The sequence below is a fragment of the Brassica napus genome, unplaced genomic scaffold (genome assembly GCF_020379485.1).
Source record: "Brassica napus cultivar Da-Ae unplaced genomic scaffold, Da-Ae ScsIHWf_2276;HRSCAF=2934, whole genome shotgun sequence".
Lineage (NCBI taxonomy): Eukaryota > Viridiplantae > Streptophyta > Magnoliopsida > Brassicales > Brassicaceae > Brassica > Brassica napus.
Window position 1 is genome coordinate 542,557 of NW_026015668.1, and position 5,666 is coordinate 548,222.

The following is a 5,666-nucleotide window of genomic DNA, read 5'->3' on the forward strand; positions in this document are numbered from 1 at the left end:
TAAATTTAAAAATTTTATTACTAGACGCTGTGCAGGAAAACACCTAGTTTTACCATATATTTATACATATATATATATATATAATATATGTTTCTCAATATAAAAATTAAAAATATCTAAAATATGAATAAAATAAATGAATATATGTTTTTTATTAACTTATTTATTGTTTATGCTTATAAATTGTAACTAAGGTTTTAGTAATATATTTTGCTTATTATTTTTTGAAAAACAATATTAGTTATTATTTATAAAAGAATATGGCAGTGAGTCAGTGACACAATATCTTATTACACTTTTACGACATATATATGTTTCTCCTTCCTTTTTTTTTTTTTTTTTTTTTTTTGATAATCCAGGTATCCGGACCTTAGTCCGACTATCCCACCGCGTCCAACCGGAACTGGCGAGGAAGGTCCTGGAGGCCAAACGAAAACCATGTTAAATCCGCTGTGGCCGGGACTCGAACTCGTGATGGCGGGCACCTCAGCCAAGGTTCCTTTACCACCAGACCACGAGGCCCGGTTAGTGTGCTTACATTTGTAGTGTGCTTACATTCTCTTTTTAGAGTTTGAAGACCTACTTTTTAAGAGGTCTAAAGCTTCGCCTATGCTCCTTTGTACATATTTTCTCCATCAACCTTCTAAGTGTGTCTTCATTAAATCGTTGATCGATGATTAGACATGAAGTAGGAATTCTTTTTATCTTGCTTACGTACGTCAATCAAACCATCTTTTGAGTTTGAGATAGAACACCATCATTCTCCGGTTTAGTGAAGCCTTTTTCGACTATCTCACGTCATGTTCTTCTAAGATAATCATCATTCTTAGACTTCAATTATCATAGTTACTCGTTGTGAGCATTGAGACTTGGAAGGAAACACCGCTACTTACAATCTTTAAAATTAATTAGTGATGAAATTTTTTAAAAGTTTTTGAAGAGAAGTGATTTTATAAACATGAAAGATTTTAAGAAGATGAAATACTTCCATATGAAGAATAAATATTTTATTACTAAAGAGAATTTAGTACTATATAAGATTTCTCTTTTCTTGGATGGTTTAAAATGAGAAAGAAGAAAAGGTATTTATAGTTTTCAAAGTACAAAATATATCAAATATTTTAATCCTAGTTCTAGAAAATTCTACCAAAAGATCTACATGATTTTATTCTAATTAATTGTTAGGTTTTTATCCCAAAACTAACTAAATCATGTTTAACTTTCGACAATGTTTTTTTTATCAACTTTCTTTTTTTTTCACTGGAATTTTGTTAATGGAACGAGGCCCAACTGAGCCGAGCTCAACAGAACATAAAACACAACATGAAACAAAGGCTTATCATAGAAGCCCAAACTATACAAACAACTTTAGGCCATAAGCCCAAACAGAAAACCCATCGCAGAAGAAAATTGACTCACAGAACCACGTGTTTGATCGCCCTGCAATCAATAGAGACATGACTTGCCGAGAATCAACCTTCTTCCTCCGATAGATAGAAAATTTCATGTTTATAAAAAAACCTTTGACCGATTTCTTTAGAACATGCTTTTTAGAAAAACCTTCCACGCGTTCGATCGCTCAAAACGTGATTTTTTTTAGTTTGTGCTCCATGTGTTGTATACTGATTTCCACGACACCGCATTGGACACAATCTTATTTGTAACCCAAATCTCCTATATATTAGATAGAAACTTCTCATAACACAAGATAGAGCCACAGTGTCATGGACATGAAAAATAAAGGGGAGAGGCAGAAGCTGTCCAAATCTCTCTTTTGTATAATCAAAAGATATAAAAAAATGTCAGGCCCTAACATATACTCATTTCCCACTTCATGAGGTGCAGTTGCTATTCTCACTCTAGCAAAAAAAGTAAGTACCTCTCTTCAAAGTCACGCCTCTTTGATAAGTTTGTATTTGACAGTCGGGAATGAGATCAAGAACACTCCATGAATCAGAGCTACAATTGTAGATTTCAGACCAATTGATTTGGCCATAGTTATTTTCACTGTGTCGCCACAAAATTTTATAGTTAGGGATCTTACATTTATTGTATCCGAGACCATACATGTCTGACCAGTGGAAATGTTTTCTTGGTTCGATCCACCTTGTTTGCCCCAAATAAGGGTTCCACACAAAGAGCTTTTAGTCGTCCTTAGTGACACATAACACTAAGCCATCACAGTGAACTATTTTAATTATCTCAACTTGATCAAGTAAACCTACTTGCTTCGTAGATGGATCAACCAAATCGTTGTGATTTCGGACTTCTTGGAGATCAAATCTCAAGGAACAAACCTTATGACATATTGTCATAAACCCTAGAAACTCATGCTGCCTTGATGTTGCTTTGCCAACAATAAAGTCTTTGGATAAAACATTCCATGATTTGCAAAATTGCAAGTAGATCATATTACTTTCAGAGACGTTATTGAAACTTCGGCGAGTATCTTCTCACCCACCAAATCATGTGGAAGATCACACATCATCGTCATCATTCATCCAAGTTTCAATAAACGCCAGCTGCATTAGAATTTATTAGATCTAAATAACAACACTAGATGCAAAATAACATAGATAAGAGCGACACAAATACTCACAAAGGGCTGAATCGATGATTTTGCAGCAATCGATGATGATAGAAGAAGATCAACAACGTATCATGTATTAAGTATCAATCACAATATATAATTGATACAATCATATCATTCATTATTCCTTCGTATCAGTCTATTTATGTAAACATATATATTGTCATTAACTAGAATACCGTAGCATGTCATCTGTATATATACTCTCATACTTTGTATTGTAAAGTTATCAATTCAATATAATCTTATATGGTATCAAGAGCCTACGTTCCAAACCAAAAAAATTTCTCTCCTTTCTCACAAACAAAACATGAGCTCCGAAACCTCTTCCCCCGTTGTTGTTACTGAAAACATCAATGCAAACTCTCAAACCATTCTCACAATCAACATGTCTAATGTGACCAAGCTCACCTCCACCAACTGCTTGATGTGGAGCTTGCAAATCCATGCCTTGCTTGATGGCTATGACCTTTCTGGTCATCTTGACGGTTCCCTCGCCGTCCCTGCTGCAACACTAACCACTGATGAACTGATGATCAGATCTCAGTTGATATCTTGCATATTTCCATTATCTTATTCATTCATCCATGTGCATTTTGATCATATAGACTAGGATTTAGCCATGTTTAGGTTACATTTTACATACATGAGTCTCTATCAGGTGTTGGAGTGCCACATGGAGTTCTTGGGGCTATTTGGATGCATTTGGAGCTCAAAGGAGGTGAAATATGTGATCATTGGACGAGCAGAGCAGGGGAGCGAGGTTCCGCAGCGACGTCATGAGGTCGCTCCAAAGCACCTCTCAGAGCGACCTAGCTGGAGCGACCCCGTGAAGTCGCTCGCCATATTCACCCCGTGAAGCGACTTGCCCAGAGCGACACGCCGAGATCGCTCGCATCTCACACCCCTCTCGGAGCGACCTCCCAAAGCGACACCCCGAGGTCGCTCGCGTCTCTATGGCGAGATGACACGAAGCGAAGCCCGGAGCAACCTCTCAGAGCGACCCACTGAGGTCGCTCCCGAAGGCCAGAGCGACCTCTCGGAGCGACACGCCGAGGTCGCTCCGCGTCTGTTGTTGGGTCGATTTTCTATTTTACTTAAGGGCCTTTTGGTCATTTCATTATGCACGTTTTTATTTTCTAAACCTATGTTTTAATACTCTGGAAGCCACCAGGAGGAGACTAATCTTTGGATCTATTGAGAAATACACAAAAACTCTCTTGAGAAGTTCATCTCTTGGATTTTGATTGTTATGTTCTTGTGTTATTGTTGATTTCTTATCTATTTCTCTACATGATTAGTCTGAAATCCAATATGAGTTTAAGAGGAATCATGGAGATTAGTGAGTAATCACCTTTTGAATTCATGGGTTAGGGAGATTAAGGGTGATTAGGTTAGTTCTAGGATGTTTTAGTGTAGATCATTTTTGTTCCTTGCTAGTAGAGTATTCATAATGCATCTTCTGAGTTGGCCACTCAAAAGTTGATCAATAGACATTTTCCACCCAAAAGGTGTTTGATGAAATGCCTGAGACAACTCTCCTAGGCTTTTAGTATACTTTGCCAAAGACATTTGTTGTTAAAGATGCTAAGATAGCTAATAGACTTGTTAGTAATGATTGCTTTCATATTATTCAACCAAAGACATTTGATGTTTGAGATATGTTAGCAAATGAGCATTCATCTAGACATAGAGCTTGCTTAGAATTGTGTCTAGGCTTAAGGTTGATAGTTTGATTGATCATTTGCCATCCTTAGTTCGATACTTGATCACCCAAGGTCTAATCCCTATGCCCATGAGTTCTCTTTTCCCTTAGTCAAGAAAGTATCATTCTGTTATTGTTTTCTAGTATTAGTAGTAGTTTAAAACCCATATAAATCATTGGTTGCACTTAGATTAAGTGAGTACTTGCATTCTCAGTGCTTTGATATCCCTCAGAACTGGTTCGACAATCACTATACTACAACATTTGTCTTAGGAGCTTGAAAACTCCTAACATCAAATTGGCGCCGTTGCCAAATTCTGAGTAGATTTAAACATTGAGATTTAGTCACTTGCTTGAGACTAAGTCATTTTAATTTTGTTTTGTTACTGATTCTTCTTCTTCACTACCTTTAACTTTCAGGTGTATGAACTTGAGGAGCAGGGGTCCATCAAACCTAGTTCCAATAGTGGCAGACATCAGAGCTTTAGAGAGGGAGTGTGCTAGAGCTAGAAGAGAAGAAGAACAACAAGCCCACTTGCAGAGATTGGATATTGATATGGCAGATCCACCGCAAGGGGCAGAACACCAACCGCGGGCAGCTCGACCCATTGGCACTTACGACCGCCCCAACATACATGGTCATAGATTGGGAATCCGAGCACCAGCTGTGGCAGCCAACAACTTTGAGGTCAAGTCAGGACTCCTCAACGTGATCGAGAACAACAAGTATCATGGCTTGGCTCTAGAGGACCCATTTGATCACTTGGACAGGTTCGACAGCTACTGTGGGTTGTCAAAAACCAATGGTGTGTCCGAAGATGCCTTAAAGCTCAAGTTATTCCCTTTCTCTTTGGGGGATAAGGCACGTCAGTGGGAGAAGTCTCTACCCAGCGACTCTATCACCACTTGGGATGACTGCAAGAGAGCATTCTTGGAGAAATTCTTCTCATCCTCAAGAACTGCTAAGCTGAGAAATGAGATCTCCAGTTTCCAACAGAAGAACTTGGAAGGATTCAGTGAAGCCTGGGAGAGATTCAAGGGCTACCAAGCTCAATGCCCACACCATGGTTTCTCTAAGGAGAGCTTGCTGAGCACATTCTACCGTGGTGCTCTTCCTAAGTACAGGGCCAGACTGGATACAGCTAGCAATGGGTTCTTCTTGGGGAGAACTGAGGAAGATGCAGAGGAGCTGGTTGACAACATGGTAAAGAGTGATGCAGTCTACAGTGGAGACCACGACAGAAGCAGTCGAACAGATGATAAGCAGACGAGGAAGGAGTTGAAAGCTCTACAGGATAAGATAGACATCCTCCTTGCTGATAAAGCCACACAAGAGCAGCTGCACTTTGTTGGTAACCCAAGCCAAGATAC

General features: G+C 38.7%; 1 non-coding gene and 1 pseudogene across 1 annotated transcript; both read right to left on the reverse strand.

The window, feature by feature from the left end:
* Positions 1 to 1,596: 1,596 nt before the first annotated feature.
* Positions 1,597 to 2,497, reverse strand: LOC106403785 (annotated as a pseudogene).
* A 2,762-nt stretch (positions 2,498 to 5,259) lies between these two features.
* Positions 5,260 to 5,366, reverse strand: LOC125600475. The gene has a single exon (XR_007333810.1). It is a non-coding gene; the product is annotated as a small nucleolar RNA R71 (small nucleolar RNA).
* Positions 5,367 to 5,666: the final 300 nt, after the last annotated feature.